This window comes from Engraulis encrasicolus, chromosome 2 (assembly GCF_034702125.1).
Source record: "Engraulis encrasicolus isolate BLACKSEA-1 chromosome 2, IST_EnEncr_1.0, whole genome shotgun sequence".
NCBI classification, from domain to species: domain Eukaryota; kingdom Metazoa; phylum Chordata; class Actinopteri; order Clupeiformes; family Engraulidae; genus Engraulis; species Engraulis encrasicolus.
In genome coordinates this window covers 43,008,700-43,025,893 of record NC_085858.1, presented here as the reverse complement: position 1 = coordinate 43,025,893, position 17,194 = coordinate 43,008,700, and the positions used below count along the sequence as shown (strand labels likewise).

Sequence of the window (17,194 nt, the reverse complement as noted above, 5' to 3'; positions counted from 1 at the left end):
AGCAATGCAAATTCTTTTTTTTAAAGATATTTTTTTTTGTCTTTTTGACTTTATTTATGATAGGACAGTGAAGGTGGTGACAGGAAGCGAGTGGGTAGAGAGCGACAGGGAAGGGCCGGCAAAGGACCCGGGCCAGGAATCCAACCCAGGTCAGTCACATGGTAGACGAGTGCCCTACCGTTTCTTCCCCCAAGGTAACCTATATAGCTAAATCGTAGCAGCTTGCTGGTCCCATTATGATTCAATGATAATTGCTAGCCAGACTCGGACAACAACAGGAAGAACAGGAGAGAGGTAGAATTCAATAATTTAAGTCAAGGGAACTTGTGTGAGTTTATTTCCAGAAAAGGTGGGATGCCGATTTCAGACCAAAGAGGAAATCCACAGGCTTATAATAAATCTGTGTCCACTTTAAGGTTCACTGACCACTGCTGACAAACTCAGAATTATAATTAACTTGAGATTTTGCCTGAATATCCTACTTACAAATACATGTACCTGTGGGAAATTGAGAAGTGAGTCTTTGGGTTGAAGTCAAGGGATTGTGTCTATGTTCCCACAGCCCCGTGTTAGTCTATTGTTAGCAGACTGACAAACCTTGCTCGAGTTTAGTGAAATACCTTTACCAATACCTTTACCATTTTTTTTTCCTAAACAAAAAAAATGCTAAGTTGTGCCCAGACGAAAACTGTCCCTAACTCTAACCTCTCAGTAAAGAAATTTTTTTTTTTCTTTAAAAAAAAAAAGAGATTATTTAGTGTGGGAACATAGAGCTGACCCCAAAGTTTGAGTGCAGCGAAGATTTTAGAAATGAACAGTTGAAAATGGGACTACTGAGAGGGAAAAGAAGCCAGATGCTAATAGCTGACGTAAAGCTAATGGTATGTTGAATTCCTCTCCCTGCAGACGTTTTCCTTCTGCAGAGGGGAAGACGAGGTGAAGTGAGAAGTTCAGAGCACACTTCATACCTTCTCCTGGAGCTGGAGCTGCCCCTCCCATGGCTGTGGTAAAGAGAAGATCAGAAGAAAGACGAAAAACGTTATCAAACATCAAAGTCAAGAAAGGGGTTAGAGATAGGGGGATCAGAGATGTATGAAGTGCTAGGGTGCATTTCTCAAAAAAACCAAAACAAAAACAAAAACATTGTTGCTAAATACGTTTGCTACTTTGTTGTTTTCAATGCAATATCCCATTGACAACTACCCAAGTTGTTGGTTAAAAACTATGATTTCAAGAAACACAACCCTGGACATACTATGTCAAGAAAATAACTTGAGTAGAAGTACAAGTGTTCTTTTAATACCATACTCTATTAAAGTACAAGACATTTTAAATACTTCAGTACTTCCACTTTTCACTCTTTGCTGAAAACACTCAAATACATCATAACAACATTGCTATGACAATGCAAGGAGTCTTGGGTAACCGATTAAAGGTACACTGCAGGAAATGGTCAACAAAGGTACTGCAACTATCACTGGCGTAACTATAGGCGGTGCAGCCGCACCGGGGCCCGTGACCACTGGGGGGCCCGCGAACGGGCCCTCCGAAGTGGTTCGCGGGCCCCCCCCCCTTGTAGTTCTATGCCCGTTGATTACGAGTCGAGAAAAGAATAGACATTGTATCCTGAGCGCTACATTATCCTTTTGTCCAGACACTATTTATAGACCGTGTCAGACTCCCACAAGACGGTGGGAATTTAGAGCATTAAATAAATTGCAAATTGACACTTTTAGTTACTATATTGCTACAGGTCATTACATGGGCAGTGAAATTGTTCAGACAAATGTTTCAAATAGCAATAAAGGTAACACATGAACGCTATATTTGTGCATTTTATTTTTTACATTGCGGCCAGGGATTGTGGGATATATATTTTCATACACTATCATTGGCTGTATGTAAACAGGGAGCGCGAGTCGCCAGTGGTAACGTTCTGTTTGGAATTACCACATGATTGATTCCCTTACCAAATTAAATGCATGCTGGTCAGTCGAACGTGGACTCTTTTGTTCTCATCTTATCTATGTTGTAGTAGTAGGCTATGCGTTGTTGGCTTGAAGGCGGAATATAAAATGAGTTTAGTCACTTCATTCGCCAAGAATAGAGATGGCTACTGGCTAGCAAGAACATCCTATGGATATTAGACCTCCTTGGATATTATCTGAGAAGATTTCAAAGACGCTACGAAGAAGGTAAGGACAGGTTTCCCTATAATAATGTCCGCCGCGGCATTATATTGATTTCATATCACTCCTTCAGGGATTTTCCAATTGTTGTCACTTTCTAGTCCAGTAGTCTGGGTTCGGCAGGGTCTGGCTAAACGAAAGAGACGAGGCACATTTTAACGGTGTCCATTCTAGTTTGTAATCTGTGACAGCGGTATTGCTGTAGTTATTCCCAGCGTTGTAACTTAGTTGTGTGTTCTCCAATTGACAACTAGTTGTGCTGACTTGCTAACAGCACCTCCACTCCATGTTGATTTTATCATCTAGCGTTTCTCCTGTTAGCATTATATAAGTTAAGTTCTTCTGTTAGCTTGGCNATGTTACGAAGTGGACTCTGGAGTTGTCAGCTAGGGAAGGGGAGAAAGAAATTTAAATAAGTGGACGATTCTGTGTGCGTGTGTAGAGCTCTATCTGTGTATGTTTTACTGGTGGGCTGTCACCAATGTGTTGTCATGGTTGTCTTGGATGTTGTGTATCCACTCCTTGGTATCCACCCATGCACCGTCTCCATCTTTTCCCATGTTTTTGGTAGCCGGGACCGTCTTCCATAAAGCCCCCTGCACACTACATGCGGTAATACGAATCCGATTTGACCGTTAACCATTCATTGTCTATGGAGAACCGCATTCCGTATGCGGTTGGGGTCCGGACAGTCCGGTGCGGAAGAAAGTCCGCATCCGAGAGCCTCCGCATACGTTCAAATATTTCAACTCGTCCGGAAAATACCGTGCCTGACCGTGCGGTGAAGAGAGCTGTTGCTATGGTGATGATAAACACTTTAGGATTTCCCGCGGATCTTCTCAAAAATTAATAGATAAATATCAAAATTACGCCGTTTTAAGCTGTTAAAAACAGTGATAATGTCCAAACTTTGTCATTATTTAATCCACACTAGATAGGTGGACAAGAAAACAAGCAGTTATGATTTGATACGAAATTACGAAAACCAAATTCATCACCAAACACAGCAATACTTTTCACACATGATCTTTATCAGTAACACATTTCAAAAAAGTGAAACGAAGCGTTTTTAGTGTTCAAATAAAGAAGTTTGGTGGCATTTTATGCTCCGTCCGCCATGTTTCAAACAGCCACCACTAGACCTTGCTTGCGGGAGTTTTTCTGAGGTAATACGGTGTCCACTAGGTGGCCACCACTCCGGTGATGCGGTGACCGCATTGCCCAGTGTGCAGGGGGCTTAAGGGGACACCGTATTACCTCAGAAAAACTCCCGCAAGCAAGGTCTAGTGGTGGCTGTTTGAAACATGGCGGACGGAGCATAAAATGCCACCAAACTTCTTTATTTGAACACTAAAAACGCTTCGTTTCACTTTTTAAAAACGTGTTACTGATAAAGATCATGTGTGAAAAGTATTGCTGTGTTTGGTGATGAATTTGGTTTTCGTAATTTCGTATCAAATCATAACTGCTTGTTTTCTTGTCCACCTATCTAGTGTGGATTAAATAATGATAAAGTTTGGACATTATCACTGTTTTGAACAGCTTAAAACGGCGTAATTTTGATATTTATCTATTAATTTTTGAGAAGATCCGCGGGAAATCCTAAAGTGTTTATCATCACCATAGCAACAGCTCTCTTCACCGCACGGTCAGGCACGGTATTTTCCGGACGAGTTGAAATATTTGAACGTATGCGGAGGCTCTCGGATGCGGACTTTCTTCCGCACCGGACTGTCCGGACCCCAACCGCATACGGAATGCGGTTCTCCATAGACAATGAATGGTTAACGGTCAAATCGGATTCGTATTACCGCATGTAGTGTGCAGGGGGCTTTAACCAGCGTTGCATATTGTGCCGTTATTTGATGATGCCAAAGGACGCAAAACTACTTTGCAATGGCACCTTGTGTATGTGGGGTAGTGGAATATTGAAATCATTATGAAGGCATATTCTGTTGATTGTGCCATCTATCTTTTAAGTCCTTAGTGTTATTTTTTTATGAAGTTTAAACTGGGGTGCTTAAGATCAGCATGGTTGACTCCCTCGTCTGTGTAGCCTGCTGTCAGCAGGCACCGTGCGCTCGCAAGCACACACGCAGCCCCCTGTCCCTGTCTCAACCGGTCTCTAGACACATATTCCGAAAGCCTTTCTTTGCGTTTGTCCTGTTGTTGTTTTTTTGGGACAGATAACTTAAATACTCTATGATGTAAATGTGCACATCGTTGCAGCACTCACAATGCTGTTGCAATTGCAAAGAAAATAGCCCACCCTTTCACCCGTAATGGCTAGATAAAATATCCTAAAATTAGCACAACCTCCGGGGGCCCGTGCTGGATACTCGCACCGGGGCCCGTGACCGAGTTGTTACGCCGCTGGCAACTATGCTGCTCATTGAAACTGGGCTGCCTATAGCCAAATTTGTTCTTTTCATGAAAGTTTTCTAAGTAATGAACTATTATTTTCTAGTATGGTCCAAGTACAGCCATTTTTGCAGCTAAAAATGTCTATTTCTGGAAATTCAAAATGGCGGACCATGGAGAAGATCCCCCTTTTCATGTATGAAAAGTACAGTTTCTCCAGTCATAATGAATGCTTAGAATGTGATAGTCGTGGTAAGTATTCATGAAAAAGGTAACATTAGTGAATAGGTAGCATGAATTCTGGAAATAAACAACTAAAAATCTTACACAGTGTACCTTTAAGACGTTGGTGACAATAAGATTATAACATAGGTTCTGCATTACATGTAAGGCGTTAAACTTCTTAAGGACCACCTCCGCGGTAACTTACTCAGGCTTTAACTTACTTTTCATAAACTATGTACTTCAGTACATGCAAATGTATCGGGAATAAAAGTATTACATTCATCTTTTGTTCTACATCTATGCGTTACACATCTCAATATGATGCTAATGATGTAATTTTGTGTAGTAGACTGAAGTTAGGCTTATTTTCTACATTGTTGGCCCTACCGTGGCTCTAATGGTAGGGCACAGGGCTGCTATACCGGCGACCCAGGTTCAATTCCGGCCCGGGTCTAGTCATTTGCCAACCCTTCCCCATCTCGCTCCCCATTCCTTTCCTGTCTATCTCTCCTACTGTCCTATCATCAATAAAGTCAAAAAGACCCAGACAAAAATCTTTAAAAAAAAAAAAACTGCATTGTTTGAACCTTTGGTTGGCCCATCGCCTAGTCCAGCAGACACAGGGGGCATGCCGTTCTTCAAGGCCTGGATGTCGGCAGCAGCCGTCTCCTCAGCCGGCAGTGAGTAACCATCCTGCAGTTGGTCCATTGTCAGTTAGCGTCACTCAGTCTGGGAATCACACACACACACACACACACACACACACACAAGGCTGTCATCATGTTTTAGCGTACTATATTGCCCGCTAGTGCATTGGGCGTGTTGGTGCTTGAGGGGATGGGGGAGAAACACACACACACACACACACACACACACACACACACACACACACACACACACACACACACACACATCGCAGGTAGTCAAACAAGCAAACAAACAAACAGATACTTGGTGAGATGAAACCTTTTCAAAGATCTGTAAATGAGAGATGTTACTCTTAGCAGCACGACACCGACACCACACCACCCACATACTGCCTTCCTTCACTCAGTTTCATTTCGCTCCAGCAACTACGTCAGGTGACGCAGAAATAAAATACAGACTACTCATCCCATTGTACCATGTATAATGACTATGAAGGCTTTCTATGACCCAGTGAATAGAAATGCAGGTGGTGCATTATCCCCCTGGATCCGGTACCAACCACAGGGGTCACTCTTCAATCATTGTTCATTGAACTAGGAAGGATGAATTCAACAGTGATAGTCACAATGTCTCTGAGGCTAACCCCGCATGCCAACCAAAATCAACAATCACCACAGTCATCATCATTTCATAACAGCCTACCCATGCATAGACAGTCACATAACGTTATCAGTAGGACTACACAGGACAATACATATACCGGTATGTAATGTAATGTAATGTAACTACACAGTACACTAGCTCTGGCTTGGTCATTAAACAGGATTGAATTGACTCCACAGCTCCTTGTGTCTGGTCATAGAAATAATACATTTCAATTACAATTGTATTAGTTTTATGGTGTCTGGTCTCCTCTGCTCTGTGTACAGATCTGCCAACTAGCCGTTGCCAAGGACTTGTCTGTTGCCAGGTGTCATTCACAGCCCCTAGCGACAGGCCTGCATCTGTCTATCTATGCAGTCCACGGGCCAGACCAGGTACCGGTGCCAACCACTGGGGGTCACTGTTCACTTTTCACTGAACTGAGAAGGATGACTTCAACAATGTGAAAACTTAGAATATAGCCATTTAAACGATTACCAACCTCAGTATCATACAACACAGACAATTGCTTTAATCACGGTTTCAACCAGGATATGCAGTGAGTGTATAACACAAGTGTGTATACATAATGTAATTATATTCATGGGGTGGGATAATTAATCAGGTAATGACCAGTAACAAAGCAAACAAGGTTAGAGGCCTATCATTTCAAAACATAAACTAAGTATGTGTAGGAAAGTCAGTCACAACAACGGTAGATGTTTGCAACCTCAGGTGGTACAGGAATGCTAACTATTTTGAAACGACTGATTCTTGAAAAAAAAATCTAATTTATGAAGGAGGTAAAACACCGTAAATCTTTGGAAATGAACAACTAAACCTGCAGTGGCCCTTTAATGCAGGCTGCATAGGACAACCAAGGAGAGGCGCTACAGAGTAGCGGCCTACTGTGCTGCAGCAAAATGAGGTCTGTGTGCCAAGACCATGTGCATCACCATGCAAGGAAGGACAGATTACTACACGGGCCTACCGGGCACAGGCCCAGGGGCCCAAGAGCCAAGGGGGCCCTGAAGCCAAAGCCTTTGCATTACAAAAAACATGCAATTATTAGTCTATATTTGTGTTCTCGTATTATGTTTCAATTGCACTTTACACTCCTCTATTTTTCCTATATATTCCTATATTTTCGAGGGAGAAAACCCCAACCCCCCAACCACAAAGCCTTTCTACCATCTTTATTAAATCCTCAAATCTTTTGGAACCTTGTGGTACCACGGAGGGGGGCCTATTCTTGTTGTCTGGCCCAGGGGCCCATGGAGTCCTAATCCGCCCCTGTAACCATGCATGCACCGGGTGGCTTCACACTCACACACCCACTCCAATGACTTCCAGAGTACACTGCTCTCACAAACCCACGCACACACAATAGAGGGCTGCGGCCAGGGAAGTACTGTTGCTGAAACGTTTCACAGCATGTAGAATTATGTGTGTATGCTTCTAGCATACGCACAGGACAAAGGGAAAGACTATTGAAAGAGGCAAAATCTCCTCATAAATATAATCATCATCTTAATGTCTGATGTTTTCAGGCATTTTTTATCCACATTATTCCAAATAGAATGGTACACACTCATGTCTCACTACATGTCTATGCAGGAGGTTCTAAAGGGGAAAAAACAGAGACCTGCTACAGTTTGGGATGTTAAAAAAAATGATCTTTGGCTAAAATAGCTGTAAGCATCCTTCAATAAGCTAGTCTCAGAGGCACACAATCTGACTGCAATTAAATAACGGTGTTTACTGTCTATAGTATCAAACGTGATAAGCCTTGTCCAGTTAAATGTTTATAAACGATAAGGCATTCACACATTCTCATGGGGTGGTTTGAAAACCAGAGGTGGCTTTATAGATGATGGAAGCAGTCGTCCATTTTTCTTACATTTCCCCAGTTTTTTTCCCAGACGTGATTTGCTAAAGAAAAATCTGAATTAGGGTGGTGCAAGGAACCAAAACAATCGCTGTTTTATCATACTTACAATTGCAATGACACAACACAATACCCATGCAATTACATACAACAGTTGCTAGGTTTTCAAAGAGAACACTGGCAAGCGGCATGGAAGAACGTGAGCGCTCGCGATATGGGCGTAGCTAGAAGATGGAAGACACGCGGCTGTGGAGTTCGCGCTGTTGAGGCCCATAAAACGACTATTTTATTCGCAAAATAACAGATACTGGACAAGTATGTACAATTTTGGGATCCGTTTTCCGATTTGTTATTGTCATTCTTGAATCTCGCTGAAAAAAATGGGAACGGTGTGTCCTCTGGCTAGAATCATGTCACCGACCCAAAGCACCCGGCTAATCACTGCACAGCTGCAGTCTATAACGGTTAGGTAGCACATAAACCACAAAACAACATTATGAAGTTTTGTACAGCGTTTCCTCATCCCACTGCCAAAGATGATGGGCAACCACCCCATTGTTTAAAGGGCGCCGGGCCACGTTACAATCACCGTATAAACGTCTAAATAGATTACATTTCACAACGTCCGCATGTATTTTCTACATTTTGGAGCAAAGACTATTTGACAAAACAGCCAAAGCCAACACCGACAGTAGGGATTCGCGTGCCAGACAGAAAACACCCCTAGCAACACCCCAAAACCAGCGTGCACCAAGTAACCGGTCTGTATGATCATGAAACGTGTCCTTACCAGAAAAGGTACTCTTTGGTGATTAAACCAAATACTGGGTTTAAAAAGATGTAGGAATTGACCACAAAATGACGACAGTATTATGCATAGACCTTTGTTTGCCGCTCGTCTCGGCTGTGTAATCTGGCGTTCACACAGATTCCTCTGACAGAAATCTAGGAGGAGTCCTGCCAAGTAGACTAGACTAGGTGCAGTCCCTTTAACAAAACAGCATCAGCATCAGTACCACTGACTCGACTCGATGCTGCACCACACTCACGCTACCCCATGAGCACCCCATGGCTAACAGAATACTCCCTTTATTGCCTTGTTAAGTTCAATGCAACAAACACCGCGTTTAGACAGTCGACATACTACACAAGAAGTCTCACATCGAGAGGGCGCAGTCTCTGGAATCTTCGTTCAGATTACCCGCCGGCGCAAATATTCCTATCGCTCGTAAAGTCCTCCCTCAAGGATAACCCCAATATATCGCGCAGTTCAGTAGGCTAAAAGACAGACTGTCGGATTTTAAAACTTGCCCTTTTTCTATGAAGGGTAGATTCAAGACCTCATTCCACACCTCACAAGGACATAATCTCAACCGGTTACCCTCAATATGCTAGACTAGCTTTCTGGTAGCCTATGGAAACCCGAACAAAAGAGATGCATGTGGCCCCTGACAGTTGTTTAACAAATAGACATAGCGTTCATTTAAGACAGCAAAGAAACCAACACTGAAAACGTGATTTCAATCTGCACCTCATAAAGGTCAACCTTTAGAACTAGCATCTTAACGCAACAAAGAATGCAGTTGAACACTGCCAGCATCTGCTAACAGTTTAGTTTTATCCACTTTCCAAAATGATCTACTGGTACATAGGTTTCATGCCGAAAACGTGGTTTGCCTAGCTTTATTGAACTGAAAATTAGCTCAATCAACTGTGATTTAGTTTGTGACAGTTGGCATGCCACACGCCCAACGAGGGAAAATTTGCGTTTAGGCTACTGCATCATGCAGTGTGTGACTTCATGTCACGGAGAAAGCTGCATTTTTTGTCGCAGTGGTCCGGTATCACGTCAAAAGCCGCAGAGTAAGGAATTTGATACAGTGCATGACATATTCATTACCTTCATCAAGAGTGAAAATGTAGGACTACTACATTAGTTTTTAAACTTTAATATCTCCTACCTGGTTGCAGGCAGCTACTCCAAGTTGCAGTCAACCCGTCCAGGAAAAAAGGATTCATCACCTGCCTGAAGTATGAGGGGGCGCCAGTGAGTTCTCTGGTTCTGGGGGACACAACGAACAATGTTATAAATAACCTTTCACTCTTAATAGGCCTATAGTTAAAGTCAAAACGTTCAAAGTTTTCCAACAACCATCAAATTTCATCTGAAGAACTGAGGTCTGCACTACTCCAGGATTATGATGGGTGTTTTTATAGGCCTATCCTTGAGGAACGCTTGGATTGGATTGTAGGCAGGTGGCCTGATTTTGCCTGAGTAGCAAAGCCGAAGGTGTTGGGCCTACGTCACTAGGAGGGCATCAAAGTTCTTCCTAAAAACAAATCTCCGAGGGCATAGTCTCTCTAGGCCTATTTAGGACACTTAGGGGTTATTATCTGAAAGACTCAGCAATATCATCTTAATAAAGGTTAAGGTTCATGGGCCACATACTACCAATTTGATTTCAAGTTGCAACTTGGACCAGTGACGTAATTGCAAAATATCACAACTTTCTGCTTCAGACAGCAAAATGGGTCAGGCCCAGATCTGTGACAGATGTTGGCAGGCACTTGGGCCAGGTCCGCAATCCTGGTCTGGCCCGGTTTCTTATTTTACAATGGCGCTGAGCTGGAACAGGTCCGGATTATGGATCCGGACTGGATCTGGCCCAGGTCCGATCCACATGTTTGGAATTTGTGGCCGACCTGGGCCAGATCTGGCCCAGGTCCGTAATACGCATCTGACCATGATCTGGCCCTGATCCGTAATACACAGTTGGGGCTCATCTGGCCCATATCCGGACCTTATCTGGGCCTGATCCGGATTAAAGGGGTATTTAAAGGCATATGCCATTATTTTGGGGCTTAATACAGTTAAAATCATTGGCTGGGGTTTATAAAGGTGGTAAAGTGTCTTATTTTTCATGTGAAGCGTTGTCTTGCTTTAAGACAAGTTAAAAGATGGAGTATGTCGCTAAGCTAGTGAAAGTCAATGCATCCATGTAGCATTGCTACATGCTACACGGATCCATTGACTTTCACTAGCTTAGCGACATGCTTCCTCTTCTAACTTGTCTTAAAAGAAGACAACGGCTTACATGAAAAATAAGACACTTTACCACCTATATAAACCCTGGCCAACGATTTTAACTGTATTAAGCCCCAAAATAGTGGCATACCCCTTTAAAGGTGGACGTGGAATATTTTTAGTTGTTCATTTCCAGAATTCATTATGCCCATTCACAAATGTTAACTTTTTAACAGATATTTACCACCACCAAAGTATTCAACATGACTGGGAAATTTGCACTTTTCATACATGAAAAGGGGGATCTTCTCCATGGTCCGCCATTTTGAATTTCCAGAAATAGACATTTTAGCTGCAAAACTCACTACACTTTGGTATTCATGCAAAAATCTAAATTAGCAGTAGACAGCACAGTTTCAATGAGCACCATAGATGCAATAACTACTCTGGCCACAATTTTACACAGTGCACCTTCAAGCAAGAGCAAACAATGTTTTTAAAAAATGAGCTGCTTACAAATTATGCATTTTAGTATTCTTTATTGTTTTGTTTCTTGTTGGGTGTGTGCCAAAGCGGTCGGCTGCCAGATCCATCTCCACATTTTTGATAGCGTTCATCTCTCCCTTGTTGCCTCTTCACACTGTAAGATATTAAAAAGCACACAAAGCAGAAGGGAAACGTTAGACTTAATGCAGATGTATGTGCAGGCACAAATTACATACGATTGTGAATGAACTGACACATACAGGTGCTGGCCAAAAAATTAGAATATCATGAAAATGTTTATTTATTTCCATAATTCCATCAATGTTACACTTTCATAGATTATAGATTCACGACCCACATTTTAAACTATGCCAATAATTTGTTTATTCTTGCATATTTTTGGCTTCAAGAAACCATGAATTAAGTAACTCACAAAATTAGAAGATTGTGATGAAATCACCATTCTCTTCAGAAAAAAAGAAACGGGTCATATTGTCATATCAAATCAGTTAAAATTCTCGACTTTCTAAATAACATGTCAATGTTTAATATTTGGTTAGAAATGTAATCGCCTTAATCACGGCAATGATGTATTTAACATTTCAGTCAATGGCACACATGCTTGACAGCATCAAATGCAAATTTGTTTATCATGGTCTCATCAGAGTCAAACAAACTAAGGATATGGGTTACTGGAACCATGTCCTCTGATCTAATGACATCAAGATAAACAAATTGGCTTTAGATGGTGTCAAACATGTGTGGTGGTAAAAAGCGATGTGTACAAAGGAAAGTGCCTCATGCTGAAAGTCAAGTATGGTAGTGGGAGTGGCATGGCTTGGGGCTGTGTGGGTGCCATCAACAGTAGGAAGCTGAATTTCACCAAAAGAAATATGCTTGTCAACATGTACTGTAACTACTGAAACAGATCATGATACTCCCTATAGGATTTCATTCGAATCTCACACACATCAATTATAGCCAGGTGCAGACTCAAAATGTAAAAGTTAAATGCAAGGCAAAGATAAAACGCACAACAATGACCTCCCTTTAAATCCCTTTAAATTTCGAGACAATTCAGGCCAACACGGCCCCTTCTCAGACACTATGATAGGCGTGTACTCAATTTTGCACCAGCATAATTTCACAAAAAGGGGCAAATATGTCATTTAAGTTATACAATTGGCCTTACTTTTCTTATGTAAGCTCAAAAGATGTTGTATTACACTTACTCTATGAGCGTTTTGGGAATAACTTGTGTGTTCAAAATGTTACTTTTCAACAAGGGTATACTCATTATTGCTGTGCACTGTATATTTGAATAATTTCTTAAAAATGTGGGAACATGGAGCAGCAGGAATAAGCTGTGGGACCAATGGGCTGTGGGAACATGACCCCGTACACAGAACATACAGTCAACCTAGCCAAGTAGACAGTAGGTATTCCATCCACTTTTCAGGCCAACACAGAACAGCATCAGGCAAGTTCTGGTTAAGTGTTGTACAACAAGTGTGTGTGTGTGTGTGTGTGTGTGTGTGTGTGTGTGTGTGTGTGTGTGTGTGTGTGTGTGTGTGAGAGAGAGAGTAAGTGAGAGTGAGAGAGTGTGCACACCAGCATGCATGGGCTTTAATGCATAACATAAAAACAACTTACTTAATACATTCTGATGACGTCCGAGGGCTTCTTGAATATGTAGTGAGGCCGACCCAGCAGAGTAGAAGTCCTGTCCTTTCATTTGAGTCCTACAGCACAAAAAGAATAAATAATTATGAATAATAGTTATTGGGATTTCACTGTGAAAATATTTAGTACAATTGGCATCCATGTTTACAATTAGTTAAGTTTATTGGTTTATTTCATCAGGGACCATGTGCAAAGTACATTAGTTACATAGTAAAAAAAAAAGATGACCTGCACCACATTATAGCTAAAAGCTAATTTCCATCTGCATTCCCTGGGCAGGTAAGAAAACATATAACACACACACACACACACACACACACACACACACACACACACACACACACACACACACACACACACACACTAAAATATGTCATATGCAAAAACTACCATATGCTCAGTGTCAAAACAGGTATGTGCAAAACTATTAGTGGTGACCAGACTGGGTACATGAAAGCCATTTCTTCACTCCAAGTGAGAATGAATAAAAGTTTGTAATGCCTTTTATGTGGGTGGGAAGGGCATTCCATTATTTAGTTGCTCTGCAAAAACAGATTGTTCAAATTTATGCTATTACCTGGCTTGGGAGGCTACTATTTCCTCTGGTGGTAGATCTAGTTGTTCTGCTAATTTGTTCAGAGCAAGGATGGATAAAAGTTTTCAGAGGTGGTGGAGCAGAATTGTGAATCATTTTGTGCACAAGTTGCACAGCAGAATATAGAATTAGGTTGTCAAAACTGAGCAAGTAATATTTGTCCAGTATGGCACAACACAATGGTGAAATTGAGACGTCTGTCCAAAACTTTTAAGATTTCATGGTAGTCTTGTTAGCCTGAGACCAGCTTGACATACATTAGTGTAAATGAGACATTATCAAGCCACTTACATATGTCTCAGCAGGATCAACAGTTAAAGAAGTTAAATTGTCAGCTCATACACTCACATGACAGTCCAAAAAGGTGTTCAGTGGCGGCTTCTTCTCTCACTTGCAGCTTCATACACATCGAGCGATGTTGATGCCAGGTCGATCAAGGAATGACTGTGCCTACTGTTTACAATTCTACCCAAAGCAAAAAGAAAAAGAAACACAAAAAGGTTGAAAGTTTGTCATAGAAATACATAGAACATACAATAAACCTATTCAAGTAGACAGTAGGTATTCTTTGCACATTCAGGCCACCAAACAACAGCATCAGGCAAGCTCTTATTGAGTGCAGTACAACAAGTGTGTGTGTGTGAGTGAGAGAGAGAGAGAGGGGGGGGGGGGCGTGCCAGCATGCATGGGCTTTAATGCACAACATAAAAACAACTTACTTCATACATTCTGGTGGTGTCCAAGGGCTTCTTGAATAAATAGTGAGACCAACGCCGCAGAGCAGAATTCCTGTCCTTTCATTTGTGTCCTGTAGCAGAAAAAGAATAAATAATTATGAATAATAGTTATTGGGATTTCACTGTGAAAATATATAGGCCTAGTACAATTGGCATTCATGTTTACAACTCTCGGCTCATACCTTCAAATGACAGTCCAAAAAGCTTTTCAGTGGCGGCTTCTTCCCTCACTTGATGCAGAGGCAGCTTGCTTCATACACATCGAGTAGGCCTAATGCTGGTGTCAGGTCGATCAAGGAATGGCTGAACCTACCGTACAATTCTACCCAACCCAAAGCAAAGAGGAAAAGAAAGACAAAACAAGTCCACGTTTTGCATACAACATGCATGCATGAGCTTTAATTCACAGTATTTTGATGAAGCCTAATCCATGTTATAGCCTATATCACAATGCAGTTATTAAACTAACAATACGACCATTTAGGATTTGTGTAAATAGGCTACAACAATCAAGGAGTTACAAACTGCGTGATGTCAAATGAATTCAGCTCAAGGTGAGCTAATAGCACAACACAGAATGTTTGCTGTCGGCGGCACAACATGGATACGGTGATTATTAAGCCATCAGAAATTGATTGAAAATAATCGAACACATCATGTACATCACACTCGCACCTATACCTAGCTTTTTTGGCGAATGTTATACAAATCACAGCGGTCCTAGTTACAGAACTATCGGTAGTGCTAGTCGACTAGAAACTACCTTTGTTTCTGTCCCGTGTTGATGGGGTATGTTTGGGATGTTAGCTTCATAAAAGATTATCACCATTACTGCTAATGCCGCTAAAATTGACTCAAATAGCCCGATCATGACACATTTTGAGTGGGTTCATCAAAAGCTTATGATGCCACAGCCCGCCAGCCACAAAGACAGCAGCAAGTTAGCGCGATGCTGCGGTGTTATGATTCAGTGCTCGGCCAAGCCAGAGTCATCAATGGCTCTGGGCCAAGCTATTTCACGACACAACAGAGGAGGTAATTAACTCACTGGACTAAAACGCTGAAATAGTAGTGGCGACGGCGTGTGAGTGTATTTTACTTCTACCATAGTATTAAGTTAAATAATTACTTACCATCATTGAATGATCAAGTCACGACAGTGCAGTGTTGGACGAGACGCGACACAGGCAGATAGTTGAGTTCAGCTGAGGTAAACTGAAGAACGGTCTCTCTCTCTGAGGGTTCCAAAGTGACAGTTGGGGAACAAATTCAGTTTTGGCGCGTCCGGATTGCTTTATGTGGCCCGCACCCGCCACGCGCCTTCAAATCGGACTGAATTATTTTATAATGGCGCGTCCGGATTGCTTATGTGGCCCGCATCCGCCAGGAGCCTTCAAAACTGACTGTCAAACTACTGGTCCGGATCGGAGCTGCCGCTGATCGGCAAAATGACTGTGACTGCTATGCGGATCTGCTGACTTGAAAACGGACCCGGCCCAAATCTAATTGCTGTCTGGGATAATAGGCCTATCAATCATCTTGAGGTAGAAATCAGTGGGTAGGCGTATATCTAGGGTGACCATCTCCGTGACAGGAAAAAGGAGGACATATATTAGGACTGGGGGGTTTGGGGGTCCTCCCCCAAGAACATTAGCGTTTCTTAGATGCAATGCATTAATGCATTGTTGTCCTGCTTAGTGCTGTGCCTTACGCCGAACAAGGCACTGAAAAGAAGGACGGTCCTCCCCAAAGAAGGACGTCTGGCCACCCTACGTATATCAGAAACACTGACTGTAATGGCGAGCAAAAAAAGCAAATTTATTATCAAGTATTGAAAACATGAATTCTCAGACACCTGCTGCACCTGTGCACCTGGGCTGTAGATTTTCTTCTTTTCTGACATTCTTACTTTTTTTTTCTCTAGGCCCAAGGATGTTGAACTCAGGCTGGTGGCCACTTCTGGCCTGCGGAGTCATTTCATTTGGCCCCCGAGATACATTTCAAATGTTACAGTTGGCCCACATATGAAACTTCGTGCATCACAGTATCCTTTGTTTCATGGTGCACAGCACACCCAAACGAGTCTGCCACAGCATGATGTTACGGCCACCATGTTTAACTGTTGGAGGCTATTCACAACATTTGGGCCTATTCCTTTCTTCACCTAACAGAGGCAACATCCATGCCCTTATGAAAATGGACCATGGGTTTACTGTAGTAACCATGGTTTGTCGAAGTACTCTGAACCAACCAGTATTACTGTAGTATTACTATTATTATTATAGTATTAGCCTACTATGGCTTTTTCCAGCCTGGGTTGTGTCTATGGTTTAACCATAGTCACAAACCATGCTCAAAAAAACATGGTTAATTGTGGGTTTCATGGTCACCCAAAAAAAACATGAAAACTTGTTTGCAGCCGTGGTGTAATGGTTAGGGAGTTGGACTGAAGATCACAGAGTTGCAGGTTCGAATCCCACCCTTACCTCTCCCTACACCTCCATCCGTGACTGAAGTGCCCTTGAGCAAGGCACCTAACCACACATTGCTCCAAGGACTGTCACCAATATGTGCGTTGGATAAAAAAAGCGGCAGCTAAGTGTAATTTAATGAATAATTATAAACCGTGGTAAAAAACGGTTCGTTTTCAGAGTAGATTCTTTAAGTCAATTTTATAGTTAAAGCTACTCAAACCATAAACTGTGCCAAACCATG

General features: G+C 42.1%; 1 long non-coding RNA gene across 2 annotated transcripts; it reads right to left on the bottom strand.

Annotated features, from left to right (window-relative positions):
* Positions 1–11,497: 11,497 nt before the first annotated feature.
* On the bottom strand, positions 11,498–15,986 carry LOC134462799 (uncharacterized). Of its 2 annotated transcripts, none has more exons than XR_010037578.1 (6): positions 15,613–15,986; positions 14,662–14,801; positions 14,469–14,550; positions 14,091–14,207; positions 13,118–13,206; positions 11,498–11,618 (listed from the first exon to the last, which is right to left on the bottom strand). It is a non-coding gene; the product is annotated as an uncharacterized LOC134462799 (long non-coding RNA). The 2 variants fall into 2 exon arrangements; XR_010037577.1 differs by having other exon boundaries at positions 14,462–14,550; positions 15,613–15,983.
* Positions 15,987–17,194: the final 1,208 nt, after the last annotated feature.